At 41.6% G+C, this 19,673-nt stretch overlaps 1 protein-coding gene across 3 annotated transcripts in view; it reads right to left on the reverse strand.

The window, feature by feature from the left end:
- Positions 1 to 19,673, reverse strand: part of Gdap2 (ganglioside induced differentiation associated protein 2) — a 1,140,014-nt gene that overhangs the window by 178,257 nt on the left and 942,084 nt on the right. The window lies entirely within an intron of this gene.

Here is a 19,673-nt window from a genome sequence, read left to right on the forward strand (position 1 = left end):
CTCAGCAGTGATAATTTTTTGTTTTCAGAATCTGTGGTTACTCTGTTATGAATTTCATTGGCAATGATAACTGGATATTTGATATCTGTAGAAGAAGAAGAAACTACCTGTGACAGTTGTCTACAGATAATATCTTTATCTGCAACTGATAGCCCTGCAGTATGCTTAATCCGTTTTCAAGACAGGGGAGGGTTAAGTTACCGTACCCTAACGCTTTCTTCAGGGCTTTGATACAAATGTGTTACGATTTTGTTATTGAAGCAATACACTATCTCCCAATAAAACTATCTACCGATCTGTACCCACTACTTGCAAGACCTGCAATAACGAAACATTGCCAATATTGTTGCTCAGAAATTACTCAAGCCTTTGTTGTACAATGTTGCAATGAATATTTCATCAAAGTGCCAAAATAGTCCGAATCTAGACCGAAAACCTTTGAACAGAAAAGTGTTAAAGCTAGGTTAGGCTAGGCAGTGATGTAAGATTCAAATGGTGACTCTGAACTGGAGACCCATTACAAATACTATATTGTAAGTGATAGCTTTTACGTGTGTATGAGTTGACTATAATGATGATGCTTGTTGTTTAAATGGGCCTAATATCAAAGGTCATCGGCCCCAAGTTGACTAAGGTATATATTTCCCAAACACTTTAAGACACCTTTGTAAATATGCATAAATTCATGTTGACTGTGGGTCCACACTACGACGACTCATAACCTCAAGGTACTGATGTAAACAAGTTTCCAAAAAACAATACAAAGAAGACATGTTACGATCATGTTGAAAGATTATTTGCACAACAACAACAAAAATGGATCACGAGCAACATTCAGAACACATGGTTTCCCCGTAAGTACCATAAATATGTATATATTAGCGAATTTCCACAAGCACTTGTCACAAGATCCATGCTAAACATAGGAAGACATTCAAAACTTGTGTCTTAGAAAGGTGATCCTAGCGGGAGAACTGGAAACTGTAAATTCGGTGATCCCCCTTCTCATAGCGCATTTCCCAGCCTTGTATAACAGCAACGTTCCAATGTCATATGTTTAACGGTTCCAAAGTCACACACAAGACAGTAAGTTAGTAGTTTGACTTTATTTTGAAAAGAATGCAAGTCATTGACTTGAGTCTGTTTCAAAATAAAGATGTAAGTTAGGTTACTAGTGAGGCGGTAAGAGCAGTGAAGACTTTCATACAAAACAATGTATTTAAGGACACACATTCTGAAAAGACATGTATCTCATTTTTGTCATTTGTCACTTAACCCCTTTTCAAAATAAAGGATTCTTTATAGGACAAGGAGTAAGGGAGTGGAATAAATTATGAAGGGAAATGTTCGATAAATTTCCGAGTTCTTTGAAAACCTAGGTACCGTAAACAACTGATAGGGAACCTACCACCTGGGCGATAGCTCCTAATGTAGATTGATTGATTGATTGAAACTTAGACTCCGCAAGACAAACAATCCCACACAATGGCATATCAGTTCCTGTTACTCGTTTCGTACTCAATGAGTTAGAATGCACTGTAATTATGGTGGCAGGCAGGGACCCTCTTGGAGGCATCCCTACCCAGGGAGTGGCGCCCCTGCCTATGTGAGTCCCAGATCACACTGACCCCGGTGTGCAGCATCTGGTAAGGGTCCCTTGCCAGGGTTACGGTGAAGACCTCAACGGCACCTATGGTGGAGAAGATAGCCTTCGGTACAGCATAGATGGCGGAAGAGGCAACCTAATTGTCCAGGGCTAAATGGACATCTCCTGTTGGAGGGCAGCAGCTCCAACAGTACCATGTAGTAGCACATGAAGAAGGACTTCATTAGTGGTACCACATTGGATGTGAGAAGCGCAGCTGTAACAGCCTCCACGGTTCTCACACTGCGGCACAGAAAGGAAACGGAAGTCCTACTGAGCTATATTTCCAAATCATTCAATATGATTATGGTTACAGATAATAAAGAAACGTCCCTCAGTCCGGGGCATCCCTTAATGGGGAGAGGGTGCTAAGAATCCCCCCGAAGTTTCAAATTTATAACAAAAGAATAAGAATCGCCACATGGAATGTGCGAAGTCTATATATGGCTGGGAAACTTGCAAATGTTGAATCAGAAATGCAACGCTTGGAAATCAAGATTTTGGGCCTTAGTTCGATGGTCTGGGTCAGGAACACAACAAACTAATCATGGTGTTCTGTATTACTCTGGTGGTAACGATCCTCAACATCAATATGGAGTGGTTATGCTCCTCTCGTCTGATCTGGTGAAGTCTGTCATCGATTTCATTCCCTTTGGAGAACGTGTCATGTTTCTTAAACTGCAAACTTCCCATCGTCCCATGAATATTATCCAGGCCTATGCTCCAACCGGCGATAAGGATGACGAATTAGTCGAAGAATTCTATTCCATTCTAGAGGAGGCAATGTCCTTGGTGATTTCAATGCTAAGATATGTCTTGGTGCAGAGGATGAAATTGTTGGACAATATGGCCTTGGTGAGAGAAATGCCAGAGATGATCGTCTAGTTCAGTTTTGTTCAGAACAACAGCTCTCTGTTATTAATACCTTTTTCAAGCTACATCCCCGGCGCTTGTATAGATGGACGTCTCCTGCAGATTGTGAAGGTCATATTGTCAGGAATCAGATAGACTTCATTCTCATCAAAAGTCATCTTAAAAGTTACGTGAAAGCTGTCAAAACCTACCCTGGGGCGGATGTTAACAGCGACCATAATCCCGTCGTCATGGATTTAACACTTCATCGTTTTGTCAAGAACATACGCTCTGACAGACCTAAGCGCATCGACACAAAGGGCCTTGATAATCCCCTATTTCGAGCTCAAACAACCTTGAAGCTCGAAGAACGTATGAATACAATACACAACTTGGAAACAGAGGATATTGAATCACAATGGACTCCACTAAAGAACATATTCACTGATACTCAAGAGAATGATATAGGACATTCGAACAGTTAAAAAAACCAGCCATGGATGATAGAAGATATTCTACAGCTTATGGACCAAAGACGGAAAGTGAAGTAAGTAAGTAAGTAAAGTCCAATACCAAGAACTAAACAGGACAGTGAGGAGGAAGTGTAGGGAAGCAAAAGAACTATGGCTCGTGGAGAGATGCAGAGAAATAGAACTTCTCCAAGAGAAACATGACTTGTTTAATCTCCACAAGAAAATCAAGGAAATTGTAAGGAAATACCACAGGCCGTGTAAAGCTATACTGAGGGATGCTAATGACACCATTTTGGTAGGAGTCGAAGACAAGTTGAAGTGTAGGAAAGAATATGTTGAAAAACTATTTAGCGATGTAAGGCCAGACAAACCACCTTTTATTGGCGAAAGCAGCGAAGCAAGTCCAAATATAACCCAAGAGGAAGTACTGTATGCAATCAAACTCCAGAAGAATGGAAAAGCTGTAGGTCCGGACAATATTCATGCAGAAACTCTCAAACTCATTGCTGAAGGCCATGGCAGAGGACTAGAGCTGCTAACTACACTATTCAAGGCAATATATAAATCTGGTAGAATTCCATCTGACTGGGTAAGATCTACCTGTGTCACCATACGTAAAGAGGCTAGTGCATCACATTGTGATGATTATCGTATGATTAGCCTAATGTCCCATGTGCTAAAGGTATTTCTGCGTATCATCCACACTCGAATCTACCTCAAATGCGAACGCCAAGTTGGACACACTTAGTTTGGCTTTAGGAATGGACTGGTTACTCGTGAGGCTCTTTTCTCCTTGAATGTTTTAACCCAGAGATGCCTAGATATGAATGTAGATGTGCACGCTTGCTCCATCGACTACCGAAAAGCTTTCGATTGCGTATCTCATGCAAAACTTGTTGAGATTTTAAAATCTACTGGTGTAGATGTTGGTGATCTTCGTATCATTACCCATCTATACTGGAATCAAACGGCAGAGGTCAAAATAGAAGGAACTACTATTGAGGAAGCTATACGAAGAGGTGTCCGCCAGGGATGTGTCCTGTCCCCACTCCTTTTCAACATCTACTCTGAAGCTGTGTTCAGAGAGACCATGGAAGATGTTAATCTAGGTATCAAGATCAATGGCTATGTCATTAATAACATCCTATTTGCTGATGACACGGTTGTGTTAGCCAGCAACCCTAGTGACTTTTAAATCATTCAGTGAAACCTATGGTTTATCCTTGAATATTAACAAGACCAAGCTGATTGTATTTACGAAAACACCAAAACAGGCCTCCCTTTTCATCAACAACAACATCGTCCAACAAGTATCTTTTATCAAATATCTTGGAACTCTAGTGAACCAGCATTGTGATTCAAAATGTGAAATCTTATCCAGGATTGGACAAGCAAAAAATATGTTCAATGCCATGAGGACCTTATTCACCAGCCGAGAACTCAACTTCCAGCTCCGAGTTCGAATGCTACGTTGTTTTGTCTTTCCTGTCCTTCTGTATGATTTCGAAGGGTGGACGCTTAGCCCTTTATTGGAAAAGCGGATTGAATCTTTTGAAATGTACTTATACAGAAGAACACTCCGAATATCTTGGGTAGAAAAGAAGACAAATGAAGGAGTCCTCAACATCTTGAACAAGAAGAAAGAGCTTCTCATAACCATCAAGGAGCGTAAGCTCAGCTACCTCGGGCACATCATGAGAGGTGAACGATACGAACTTCTCCGACTGATCATTCAAGGGAAGACTGATGGGAAAAGATCTGTGGAACGACGGAGAAATTCCTGGCTGAAAGACTTGCGGCGGTGGTATGGACATACGATACGTCGATAGAAATCTTCCGTGCTGCCGTTTCGCGTGTAATCATAATCAATTGGATCGCCAACCTTCGGAGGGAGACGGCGTCATATGTTGTTGTTGATGATGATGATGATGACGACGATGCTAATGATCCTGAATATAGCTCTCAGAGGAAAAAATTCAGACCAAAAACTCTAACCAGCAAGAAGTGAATGATAATTAGAGATCTTTCTTTATTGAAAGACAAAGTGGAACCCCTTGCTTCTAGATTGAAGGAAAGAAATCAGTTACAGAATGATGCCAGAGTTTGCCATTTCCGTGTGAGGAATTAGAACTTAAAGGAATGTTTTGTAGTTGATGGTCCAATGGTTTACTGTCATGACATTAACGGCCTTTCCGAAGAGCTGCATCAAGGAGATACACCATTCACTGAATCCTCATAGCAAAGTCTGAAAGCTGTACTTCTCCAAAATGGCAATGTAAAACCTTGCATTCGATTTGCCCATTCTGTGCATCTCAACGAAACGTATGACAACGTGAAACTGCTACTAGAGGCAATTTCTTATTATTGTTACCAGCGGAATATCTCAATGTTATTGGTTACTGGTTTCACAATTTTGTACTGTTTCCTGTGCCTTTGGGATAGCCGCAATTAAAATCAACATTACATTAAGGATGACTGGGAACTAAGGAAAAAATTATGCACCGGGAGATCATTCTGTTAAATACCGGTACCTATCCCTTGTGAATACTAAGAAGATATTTCTTCCATTTCTACATACCAAATTTGGATCGATTAAAGGCAACTTTATGAAAGTCATAGAATACAATGAACTTAGTATATTATTCGATGTCATGTTAACATTCCTATGTCATATTAAAAGAACAACTAACAGCGCTTATAAAATACTAGGATTTGTCATGTGTAACGTAAAACTATTTAACGGAATAACAACAATTATTACAATCTACAATACGCTAGTATGCTCTAGAGTTGAATATCGGTACGCTACTGTTACATGGAACCCATGTAACGGTAAAAATGTCGAAATACGAGTAATAGAAAAGGTCCAGAAACGTTTCCTGAAATTTCTATGCATGATAAATTATAGCGAATTTCCTTTAAATTTGAGGTACGAGTGTCTCCTCATAGATGTGCATTTCAAATCTCTTAAATAACGTAGATATTTATTTATGCAGCAAGTTGTAAATAGAATCCTTGATAATTGCTATTTTCTTCCATTATTGAAATTCACTGTCCCACAGGCGAAAATACGAGTTTTATTTACGTTTTACTGTGAAAATGTGAAAACAGCCAGTCACAATATCTCACCACTTCACAGAATATGCAACTAGTATAACAGAATTGCCCTGAACAATATGGAGCTAGATTTCGGCTGCAGCAAGCAAAATTTGTTGATCAGCTCAGGCTGATGATTTAGGCACTAAGAAAAGTTTAAAATATGATCAATTCGCCAGTAAGCAAGTTAATGGAGATTCTCATAAAAAGTTGCCATCATTATGTTAATTTCTCACTAGCATTAACCCAATTTCACTATCGCGATCATCATCATTAATACAATTAAGTAGTAGAGAGAGAGAGAAATGCACTTATTTCTGTTTCCCCCATTTCGAGCTTGCCGAAAAGACAAAGATTACATGAAAATTTGATTAATAACTACAAGGGTCGTTTATAATATGTCCATAAATGATAAATATACTATATTAAAGCCTACTTAATACAGTAATTAAGAATGTGTATCAGTCAATAATTTTGAAATCCATGAGGAATTCCTCGTAGGACAAAGACGTAGCTAAGAGTATAGATGATTTTTGACTAATGCTAACGATCCTTTCAGAGCTGCTAACCCAATGTCCTTAATAAATTGGTTATGCAAATGAAATTTCTTACAAAAGTTGTGAAATGTGTGAATAATGGTGCCTTGTGCTCCTATCATCAATCCTGAAACATCTATGGAGTCCAGATGATATTTCTCGGCATAGAATGGGATTGTAGGTTCATATATATCACATTTCTCCTTGTGTACATCATGTGGTTGAGGCTTCGGTTCTAATTATGGGGTCTATTATGAACCCTTTACTTGAGCCCGGTGATATAGCAATCATGTCAGTCCGCCGGCTTGACCCTGTCTGCTGAGATGCTAGGGGCTTTACGTCGCACCGACACAGATAGGTCTTATGGCGACGATGGGATGGGAAAGGCCTAGGAGTTGGAAGGAAGCGGTCGTGGCCTTAATTAAGGTACAGCCCCAGCATTTGCCTGGTGTGAAAATGGGAAACCAGGAAAACCATTTTCAGGGCTGCCGATAGTGGGATTCGAACCTACTATCTCCCGGATGCAAGCTCACAGCCGCGCGCCCCTACGCGCACGGCCAACTCGCCCGGTTTGACCCTGTCTGAGACCATCCATGTACCTCCTCGTAGACTGTATAATGCTTTTCTCTCAGGGCTTCAGCACTCATAGATCGTATACGATGATGTCGTGAATTCCGTAGGGTATCATTAAATGGACAGGAACCCAAGACGTGACCAAGTGTTTCAGTCTCACTGTGGCAACGCCGACAGTGGTTATTGTCTCGGGACCTGCCAGGTAATGCACGAATTGGAACTACATTTGCTGTTAGTTTTATGGCATTTCTCCAGTCGCTACTGGTTAAACCTTCGGGTTTTCTTACCCACTGATTGGCTGGTGTGTACTCCTTATACAGTATAACACCCTTACCCTTTTGTGGTGAGGCACACCAGGCATCAAATTCTTTCTCACGGAGTTGTTGTTGTAGGAGCGAGACATTGACTGATTCGTAATCAGTATTCAGGAGTAGGCCAAGTTTTTCGAAGCACTTCTCTGTTTCTGTATGGAGGTCTCTGTCTGGTATGGTTAATGTGTATATTGTTGGATCGTTGGAGAACTTGGCATGTTTTATGTGCTGTAGATAAGGCTCCCAACACACTTGACAAGACCGAGTCCTTTATACTTTTTATCGCAGTATAACATGCTGTCTGGTGTATCTACTGGAAGCTGAAGAACTTCTTCCCAGGTGCTTTTGATAATTTTGTCAGTATCAGTTAGGAAACTCGCAGGTATTCGATGCAAAGGTGTAGTGTGAAATTTGTAGATCAAAGATGGGCAAATGTAGGTTGATAGCACATAAAATTTCTGGTGTGGTTGCAGTAGTGGAGTTGATGCTAATGCGTCTAGTTTACTCTTAAGTTTTTCCATCGTTAATTTAGCTATGTGAGAGTTGTAAAGTATACTGTAATTATTGGAGACTTGTTCTCTGTCGTATGCTTTTCATTAAAATCGAAATAGTAAAGAGAATGGCGATGACAAAGTCAGGAGAGACAAATTTCCTCGAGTTTGTGAAGCAAAAGTATAGTAATGTATCTTTGTTGGGCCTCAAGTCCGAGAAATCCTTACAGATGAAGCTTTCTTTAATACTCTGAAAAACAAAAAGAGCAAACAGCTTGGAATTTTTTTAAATAGATTTGCAGCAATTTCTTAGAAATTAATAACTGGTTCGATAGAAGGCAGTTCGGTTTTAGGAAAGGTTCTTCCACTGAAGCTCAACTTGTAGGATTCCAGCAAGATATAGCAGATATCTTGGATTCAGGAAGTCAAATGGACCGTATCGCGATTGACCTGTCTAAAGCATTTGATAGGGTGGATCATGGGAGACTTCTGGCAAAAATGAGTGCAATTGGACTAGACAAAAGAGTGACTGAATGGGTTGCTATATTTCTAGAAAATAGATCTCAAAGAATTAGAGTAGGTGAAGCTTTATCTGACCCTGTAATAATTAAGAGGGGAATTCCTCAAGGCAGTATTATCGGACCTTTATGTTTCCTTGTATATATACATGATATGAGTAAAGGAGTGGAATCCGAGGTAAGGCTTTTTGCGGATTCTCTATATAGTAATAAATAAGTTACAAGATTGTGAGCAACTGCAGCGTGACCTCGAAAATGTTGTGAGATGGACAGCAGGTAATGGTATGATGATAAACGGGGTTAAAAGTCAGGTTGTGAGTTTCACAAATAGGAAAAGTCCTCCCAGTTTTAATTACTGCGTTGATGGGGTGAAAGTTCATTTTGGGGATCATTGTAAGTATCTAGGTGTTAATATAAGGAAAGATCTTCATTGGGGTAATCACATAAATGGGATTGTAAATAAAGGGTACAGATCTCTGCACATGGTTATGAGGGTGTTTAGGGGTTGTAGTAAGGATGTAAAGGAGAGGGCATATAAGTCTCTGGTAAGACCCCAACTAGAGTATGGTTCCAGTGTATGGGACCCTCACCAGGATTACCTGATTCAAGAACTGGAAAAAATCCAAAGAAAAGCAGCTCGATTTGTTCTGGGTGATTTCCGACAAAAGAGTAGCGTTACAAAAATGTTGCAGAGTTTGGGTTGGGAGGAACTGAGAGAAGGAAGAAGAGCTACTCGACTAAGTGGTATGTTCCGAGCTGTCAGCGGAGAGATGGCATGGAATGACATTAGTAGACGAATAAGTTTGAGTGGCGTTTATAAAAGTAGGAAAGATCACAATATGAAGATAAAGTTGGAATTCAAGAGGACCAATTGGGGCAAATATTCATTTATAGGAAGGGGAGTTAGGGATTGGAATAACTTACCAAGGGAGACGTTCAATAAATTTCCAATTTCTTTGAAATCATTTAGGAAAAGGCTAGGAAAACAACAGATAGGGAGTCTGCCACCTGGGCGACTGCCCTAAATGCAGATCAGGATTGATTGATTGATTGATTGATGGATTGATTGATTGATTGATTGATTGATTGATTGATTGATTGATTGATTGATTGATTGATTGATTGATTGATTGATTGATTGATTGATTGATTGATTGATTGATTGATTGATTGATTGATTGATTGATTGATTGATTGATTGATTGATTGATTGATTGATTGATTGATTGATTGATTGATTGATTGATTGATTGATTGATTGATTGATTGATTGATATGAAGAAAGATCCTGATTTCAAAAATGGTATCAGTCAAGTTCTACATTCATACACGGAGACTTGGTGTGATATACCTTGGTGAAATAAGTAATGAGCTAGGGGAACGTTTCCACCATGATATAAAGTTAATGCAGAAGCATTACGAAGGGTTTTGGAATGATTCCATGATGGCGATTAATGCTGGATGAAAATGAAAAGGCGTTTAGTGCCTGGAGTGTCCGAGGACATGTTCGGCTCACCAGGTGGAGGTCTTTCGATTTGACGCCCGTAGTCGATCCGCATGTCGTGATGAGGATGAAATGATGATGAAGACAGCACATACACCCAGCCCCCGGGCCAGCAAAATTAACCAATGATGGTTAAAATTCCCGACACTGCCGGGAATCGAACCCGGGATCCCTGTGACCAAAGGGCAGCACGCAAACCATTTATCCATGGAGCAGGACACTGCTGGATGCTGTACGGGGAGATTCCAGGAATGAGGAACAATAGGAAGAGGGCATGATTATCATCATGTTTTATATCCTGCGTTTGCAGATATCAACAAAACCTGCCGCAATAAGGGATTATAGGCTACAGGGTGAATCCGAACTCCAACGACAAATTTTCGGAGGTTGTTCAACGATACCTTCTGAGTGTATAGGTATGAGGGGCCCGTGATCTTCGATGGTTCATTACAGAGTAATTTCACTTCGTTTGATTTGTTGCTCCACCTGAAAATAATAAATGTACAAATGCCGGAGTGTCGGAATCTTGTCCTGCGGGAGTTCTTCAACGTGCCGGAACCTAACGATGCTGTGATCATGGTGGTCGACATTTCGAACAGTACCTGTAAGGGAACAGTTCTGCATTTGTTACGTACTGTACTGTACAGTACATTGACAGAACAGATTGAACACACTGTGACAAAAGTGTATCCGTTTCGTCTGAGGGTTGTTGCACTACTCTGTGTTTTGGGTTGTACGTTTCGGTTATTGCATATTATGGATTTTTTTTCTCTGAAACGAAAGATGATTGGGGTTACAAACCGAATAAATTGTAACTGCATTATTACTCTGTAGCGAGCCACACACACAAAAAAATCCCGGGCCCCTTGTACAATAAAATGTGCTCAAAGCGGAAACTTCTCCACTAAAGAATATTTCCTCAGTCCCGGCGAAGCTTACTTTTGTATAATGTGGAATCTCCTCAACGCGGAAACGAATATGAAAAATGAAATAATGAAATAATTACTTTTATAATGCGGAAAATATTAGGAACTGATATGTAGTCCAACGTTCTGGTACCGGTCCTGTTTGGACAAACTAACGCACGTGTTGTTGGAGAGTGATAATACGGATGGTAAAACGAATGAAGTGTTTGCAAACACATGGACAGTATCCTACTCGTGTTAAGCAAGAAACGTTCCCTGCGAGGCAGAGAACTTCATTCGAAGCGATGAACAACTTACGACACGCTATTTTCGAATCAGCTACAGTCCTAGAAGTGAGAAAGGCCGAGAAAGAGGAACAAACGAAAGAAGGAGACGAGCAAGGAGATGAAGATCAAAACAGATCCGAACCCACGAACAGTCCCGCAATGTTTGTGTGACGTACAGCAATTTGCCATTACATCTAACTCTTCCACTCGTCTTGAACTAACGTACTCAGCTCAGGACTGCATTCACATAGACACGATTAGAAAGAAGAGGGAACAAGTTTCTTTGTTTGATCTGTGGAAGAAATCTTAGTGTTGTGAAGTACTGTATAGAATTTTAGGATGGAAATTAACGGTTAGTGTTATTAGCTTCCGTCCTCAAGGCCTGAGTTCGATTCCCGGTACTGCCAGAAATTTGTAAGATTGGCAGGAGGGCTGGTATGTGGTTGAAATGGAACATGCAGCTCACCTCCATTGGGGGTGTGCCTGAAAAGAGCTGCACCACCTTGGGATGAGGACACGAGTTTACTTTACTATGATGAAAATACGTTTAAGGGGCTTATACCCAGTGTTCTGATATAGTGATAATGCAAATGACACATCTCCTCCTAAACCACAAACTTGCTACACTTGTGTCTTACTATAATATGGAAACGAGCACTGTGGGAGTAAGACATCCTTAGCACCCTTAGGGGTGGGGGATCAGGGGAGGTTAGGTATGAAAATAATCGAAAATAGTGTCGAATCCACAGTTTTCGGGGTCGCTGAGATGAATAGTAACACTCCGGATTATTTTAAAGTCAAAATTCAGCCCCCTTTTGTGTGGGGGCAAAGATTGAGCGAGATATAAAGATCGAAAATAGTGTCAAATCCATAGTTTTCTGCTAGTTGCTTTACGTCGCACCGACACAGATAGGTCTTATGGCGATGATGGGACAGGAAAGGGCTAGGAGTGGGAAGCGGCCGTGGCCTTAATTAAGGTACAGCCCCAGCATTTGGCTGGTGTGAAAATGGGAAACCACGGAAAACTATTTTCAGGGCTGCCGACAGTGGGGTTCGAACCTACTATCTCCCGAATACTGGATACTGGCCGCACTCAAGCGACTGCAGCTACCGAGCTGGTTTCCATAGTTTTCGAAGCCGCTGAGATGAATAGAAACACTCTGGAATGTTTTAAAGTCCAAGTTCGGCCCCCTTTTAGGTGGGGGGGATGGGGGAGTGAGATATAAAAATGATCGAAAATTGTGTCGAATCCATAGTTTTCGGGGTCGCTGAGATGAATAATATCACTCCGGATTTTTTAAAGTCCTTTGGCGTAGGTGGTGAGAAGGACTGAAAAAATAAAACGACCAAAATGACCGAGATAATGGATGAATATGTGTATTTTCCAGCATAGCTGTCAACGAAATTTGATACAAATATTATTTACTACCGGTATCTGTGAAAAATGCTGTTGGGGCAAGACACCCCTAGAATCCCCAGGGGAGGGGTTGAAATATAACTACAAACGACATATATTAGTCATGATATAGGCTTCTGGACTCATATCGTGTCATGAAAATTAGGTGAAATTCTTTACGTTTCTCAGAGAACTTTGCTCTGCGTTTTCAGAAGAAAATCTCGACTGTCCACGAGAAAGGCTTCTCAAACAATGAGGTTTGAATTTAGACGTTATAACAGAAGTGGAAGTTGTAAGTTCATTCGTCATCAAATGGCTCCCCGGACGCGGTAAAGCGCTAGCGTTCGAAGCGGAAGCTGACGGAACCATCAGAATCAGTCTGAGAGGGTCACATAACAGGTGTACGCACATATGAATGTATGACATTGACACAAGCCTGGAATGAAACATCTGGCGATAAGGAATGTGTGAATTTGGAAAACACCGAAACGAAATAACAATAGTAAAGGGACACGGAAGGGAACTACCTACGTAAATCCTTAATGACTAGCAATCATGTATTACTTAACTGATAGCCAGTGTCCCTGTTGAAATCGTTAGGATTTCTACGTATTTCCACAGCTTCCCATATAATCCTGGACCTGTAGTGTCTAGTGTGGGTAAGAGCTCGAGTATCTTGGAACACGACATCATGACCCGACGATAGAGCGTGCTCAGCTATTGCTGATTTGTCTGGCTGGTTGAGACGAATATTACGTTCATGTTCCTTGATACGAGCACAAATGGACCGGCATGTTTGGCCAATGTATACCTTACAGCAAGTACAGGGAGCTACTTATACTCCAGGATGTAAAAGTGGGGACAATTTGTCCTCGGTTTTATCCAGACTGTGAGCAATTTTAGTGACGGTGCCAAACACGGTTTTTATATTTTGATTGCGGAGGACCTTGGCAATTCTATCTGTGGTGTTGTGAATGTAAGGCAAGTAGGCAGTTTCCTTCAATTCTTCCTTCTGTGAGCTTTGCTTGAACGTTTCTCTGGGATGCAGGGCTCTATGAATCTGCAAGTCGTTGTAACCACTACCCGTGAACGTGACTTTGAGTGTGTCCATCTCCACCTGGATATTTGATGGCTCACAAATTCGTCTCGCCCTCTTGGTGAGTGTCGTGAGAATGCCTTGTTTTTGTGCTGGATTGTGGTGAGAATCTGTATGAAGATAGCGATTTGTGTGGGTAGGCTTACGATAGACGGTATGTCCTAAGGAGCCATCCGGTCTCTTTCGTACTAGAACATCCAAGAAAGGAAGGCATCCGTCCGACTCCATCTCCATAGTGAATTTAATTGACGGATGTTGCTGATTTAGGTGGTTTAGAATAATAGATGAAGTTTCTCAGGACCTTCTGTCTAGACCACAAATGTATCATCAACATACCTCCACCAAATCATAGGTTTGACGGGTGTCGAAGTAATAGCCTCCTCCTCAAAATGCTCCATAAAGAAATTAGCCACTACGCGCTAAAGTGGACTTCCCATAGCCACTCCGTCCGTCTGTTCGTAAAAATTCCCACCCCACAAGAAACAGCTGGAAGTCATGCAGTGGTAAAATAGCTTAGTGATGTCCTCGGGGAGCAGATGTTCAATGGGAGACATGGCCGAGTCAATCGGCACTTACAAATTGAATAAGGATTCCACATCGCAACTCACTAGAAGTGCATTAGGTTGAAGGAAAAAAATGTTCGGTCCTTTGCGATTCCACTTTGAGCAAGTTTTACTGTATTAATGAAGTCAGAAGTTATCCGTGAACAACCTCGGGAATTTTTCGGAGGAGTTCCGCTTTACACTGTGTACAATACTGTAAAAATTATATGTGCTAGAAAAAATCAAAAGTATCTTCATAATGAACATTGAAAACTGATCTATAGACGCACATTCTTATTTCTGATGATTAAAAGAAGTTTCATTTTGTTGACCAGTGTTGTTATAAGGGTAGCTAAAATTAGGCAACCATTTTCTCTTAACACAGATGAAAAATTGAAAAGGTCCGACATTTCGAAGAATGAAGGTATCGCTAAATGGAAGGGAGGGGCCACGAAGGGCGAGAAAGGCGTCGCAAATCTAATACCGTCAGGGTCAGAAGAGAACAAGAGTTAACCAAGGGAGGTCGGGTAGGACAGATGAAAGTGAGGAGTCTGATACGAGCGGAAGAAATATGCGACTCAGCTAGGTGCCCCACGGTCGCCACCTCTGGCGACAGGCAGTGGATACCACTCCTACCCTCAGAGGGGTACAATCCACAACTTCGAATCCAACTCACTCAGTTTCCTTATGCATTTGTTATTAATAGGGGCGTAGGTAAGCAGAAATTACTTTTGTGAGGGATATTAAATATTACATTTGAGGACTTTTATAAAATAATGTAGGGTGCATATTGTGAAATTAGAAACACCAAATTAAAACTTTAAAAATAACACAATGATTTAATTAAGACATTTGTATTCATGTTAGCAGACGTCTCCTGGCCAGTTCATGGATTATATTTTCTACTGTCACATGTTCTTCTTCCTGTATATATAAAAGAGCTAACAATCTTTCCTGTGCTGTCATATTCTGCAACTAAGCTTTTAAATATTCAGGAATGAAAAAGAGCGCTCTGGTGTGGCCGTGGTTACTAGTACGACAGCAAACAGTTTCAATACTCGATGTATTGTTGGAAAAAACTGTCGCAAACTGTTAAGTGCAGAAATGAAGTCCCCTTTTAAAAGAAAACGTATATACCGTACTGTACATTTATTTATATTTATTCATGGAAGCATCAGTACATTGTTGGCAAGTACGTAGTTCAAATTAAAAGCAAAAAATGAGTTACCTAAAATCTTCATTTACGTGGTTGCCACAATTAATCACAAGTTCTGAACTTCAAATGTTTTGCAGGGCGGATTTATCCCCCTACTCCCACCCATCTGCGTACGCCCCTGGTTATTAACTAAGGTAACAAGGGGAGTCAAGATACTATCCAGGTAATTTTCTGGAACTGAAATGGTAAAGACCGCCGTGAACCATTTGAAAGACGGGGTCCGCATCAATCTCCCGAATGCAGGCAGATTTTCAAAGTTAGTCAGGAGGAACCAGCGTGGCCGTAGCGTTGAGTTGAAATACAGTACAACAGAGTGAAGAGTCTGTGAAAACTGATAACACAAGGAACTTCCTCTCTCTAGCTCGTGAGGTTCTGGAACAGTAGCGGCGCAATAATTGAAAATGGGCCCCTCGTTTCCTGATAAGGAACGTTACAAGTTTATTTAGTAGTACAGGGTTGTGTATTATTACAATGAACAACAACGACGTAACTACAACAATAATAATAATTACATAATTTACTTTTCAGATCCGAAGGCATGAATACACTTATATGGTACGAACACACACACACACACAAAAGAAATGCATATTCCAATTATATTAACCAAAATACGCTGAACGTCACAATATTAAGAAATAATCTCATTCCTAGGATCAAATAATTTATAACTCAACCCTCCATCGTAGGCCTACTTACCAACACTGACTGCCGAGAGTTTAAAAAGGCTCGAAACTTCAGTATTTAGAGTTTAGACAAAAATGATATCTTTTTTATCGCATCTTCGCTGACTACTGGGTTCTCAGAACTGGCTAATTACGCCAAAGCCTTGTTGGTTGTTGTGAGTAGCAGCAAGGGATGGTTATTATTGGAAGAGGTTGGGAAACTCGCATTATTTCAGAAATAACTACCGTACTCCTATTGACGAAAGAAGCTCTGCGCTACGACGGCCTAAGTTTGCAATAACCCTCCATAATACAAATAATACTGGGTTGTGTGCTGTAGCTTTATCAATATGCAAAAAGACTCTTCAACTACTGAAGAAACAGTCATGGGCCTATCACAAAGCCATGCCCCCGCCCCGCGGGGTCTGCGGGGTCCTTATCGCCGCCACTTTTCTGGAAACTGAGTCAGGCTTTATAGCTCGCGTCCCATGACTGCTCCATTCTCCACGCATGACCCACCCTCGTGACCGACTTCTCGTCATAGCTATCACTCGCGCCTTCCGCGTCAGTTACCTTCACTCTGCGGTCTAATTTTTACCCTTCTTTTTTTCCTATTTCTCTCTGAACACCCTGCCATCAGTAGCGCAGCCAGGGTCGGCCGATGGGAGTGTGTGTGATAGTTTGATAGAACATAATGATGGTGCGCGCATGCACGGCTTGTCATTATAAGGACACCGATACAAGCGAATTATGTTGATTCAGATTGCAGCACACTACAACATCTTACATTAAAATACAGAACAAGAACAATACGATCAAGGTCAACAGCTTTACAGCGAATGCTATGTTCAGTTTACAATCTAAAATCCAACTTTTGAGGATTCTTAAAAAATAGATTCAGCAGATCTGTTGGTTTTACAATTACTTCTCTGAATGTTTATTGTCAGTTTATTTTTATCTTCTTTTTTGTAAAATTTTCAAGTGAGGGAGGGGGTTTCTAACCCCCAATAACACCCCCTTGGCTAAGACCCTGCGTGCCACTGTCCAGATACCCACCTGATGATACACACGCACCAACGGAAGAAACGGTTTACGATTAGAATTCCACGAACCCTGGAGGCACAGATATTAACCACTCGGTTCTATTGTTTCTGACTTAATCTTATTACTCGATGACAAGGAAATAATCGGTGTATCGGTCGGTTTCGGTATAGGCCTATCTATTGAAAACGCTCCTAGCAACGTATTTGTTTCAAGACACTTCTAACCGGTTGGTGTAGGCTGAGCGAACGTCCGGCCACGTGCTGCTCGACAAGTGGAACTATCGTTTCTTAAATTCTTCGATTTCCTGACGGGAAATCGAACCCACATCCTTCCGGGTGAACCGACCACGTCTTTACCCCCCTCTAACATACGATTATAACATAGTATGTTAGTAACCAAAGAAATGTAATTGACTTTACGTCCCACTGACTACTTTTACGGTTTTTGGAGACGCTGACGTGTCGGAATTTAGTCCCGCAGGAGTTCTTTTACGTGCCAGTAAATCACTCGGCACGAGGCTGACGTATTTAGGCACCTTCAAATACCACCAGATCAGCCAGGATTGAACCTGCCAAGTTGAGGTCAAAAGGCCTGCGCCTCAAGCGTCTGAGCCACTCAGCCCGGCTAGTAGTAGGCCTGTGGGTGGGGGACGCAGAAGAAGAATACAACCACGGTATCCCCCGCTTGTCGTAACCAGTGACTAAAAGGGGCGACCAAGGGATGATGAAATTAGAACCATGAGACTACTTGTGATTAGTACATTACGTGAGGAACACCATGGTTCTCCTTTACCAGTGATTAGCACCATTATGAGAGGCCGGTGACCTGGATTTTGGACCCCTTTAAGTATCATCCCAGTAATTAAGGCGTTGTGAATTGGATTCACTGATTGTTTGGGTATCTTCTTACTTAGTCGTTGCTCTTGTACCTTACGGTATCGAGCTTTGGCAGAGAGACCGCCAGGCTTTCCTATCTCGTGCCATCGTCTTCTTTAGCAGTCCGGTTGTCTCTCTTTGTGTGCTTTCAGCAATGGGGTTTAGGAATAGCAGAGAACTGGCCTGCTGCTTTCTCATGGCCTCCAGACCTGCTATCTGGATGGTTCGCTGATTCGTTGTAGTTCAAAGTTACTTCCTGAGATAGTGGATTATTCTATGGCACCCTCAGCTCCATCCAGAACACGGGCTTGGGACTGGCTATGGCGGAATTGTTTTGGTTTCACGATCTTTTTTTCATCATCATTCGTTTTAGATTCTAGTCAGTGGATTATCGTTTCACTTCGTTGCACCTTGTACGATCAAGGGCCGATGACCTACCTATTAGGTCCATTTAAACAACAAACACCATCATCAGTAGGCCTAATAGTATGTTACTTATCGAAAGATGAATAGATTCAATGTTCTTAAACAATTCCAAACACAAAGATACGGCGCAATGTACGGACGCCGAGGCGTCGGTATTGTGTGCCGTTGGAGTTTTATTACGTACCGACACGAGGCTGGCTGCAAATACCACCAGATTAAGACGAGATCGAACCCGTTAACTTGGGCTCTGCAAGCCGGTGCTCTACCACTCGGCCCTACCGGTAAATTTGATCGTAAATTTTAATAAAAACAGCAGACAATGCCAAACATTATGAAACCTTAAGTTCTCACTAAAATTTCAGTAACTTCGGAGGAAAACAGTCTGTCAAAAAGTAGTGGCAACGTACTGTACTCAGACATTCACAGGGGATCGGGCATGCGCAAATAGGATATGGGAGCCGTCAGGTGGCGCTGTTTTCGATGTGTAGTGTGCATTATTTGGCGAACATCCAGTTGGGAATATTGTTGCTGTGTGGCATTGAAGTGAAGAGTGTCGATTTCACCGCTCTAAAGCATGTTTTCAAACTGTGATCAGCGTTCGTGTATTAAAATAGAACAAAAATGCATCAGAATGCTATCGAAGATTATGTCAAGCCTTTGGCGAAAATGCATTACCGTACAGGACGGTCGCACGATGGGTCAAGGCGTTTCGTGCGGGTTGGAATGAGACTGCGGATTTATCGCACAGGTCGACTGTCCATTCCTCAAGATCAGACTGACATTGTGAGTGGTCTCGTTTCCGTAGACCATCGATGGGCTGTCAGGAATTATCTATAGAGTTTGGTCTTCGTCGTCAAACGGCGTGGCGGATACTGACGAAATATTTTAACATGAGGAAAATTGCGCCCCGTTGGGTTCCACATCAACTCACCGACGTACAGAAATGACACCGGTATGCACTGACTGGCATCCACCTGGACAGATACCGCAACGAAGAAGACGCATTCTGCAGCGTGTTGTCGCCACTGATGAGACGTGTGCACGAGCCTACGAGCCTCAATTAAAGCGTCAATCGAATGAATGGCGTCACCCAGGTTCGCGATGTCCTCAGAAATTTCGACAGGAACCCAGTCTTGTGAAGCTTATGCTGATTGTGGCATACGAGTACGAGGGTGTTATTTTTACGCATCCTGTGCCTGAGGGACATAGTGGCAACAGTGAC

This window comes from Anabrus simplex, chromosome 1, assembly GCF_040414725.1.
Source record: "Anabrus simplex isolate iqAnaSimp1 chromosome 1, ASM4041472v1, whole genome shotgun sequence".
Lineage (NCBI taxonomy): Eukaryota > Metazoa > Arthropoda > Insecta > Orthoptera > Tettigoniidae > Anabrus > Anabrus simplex.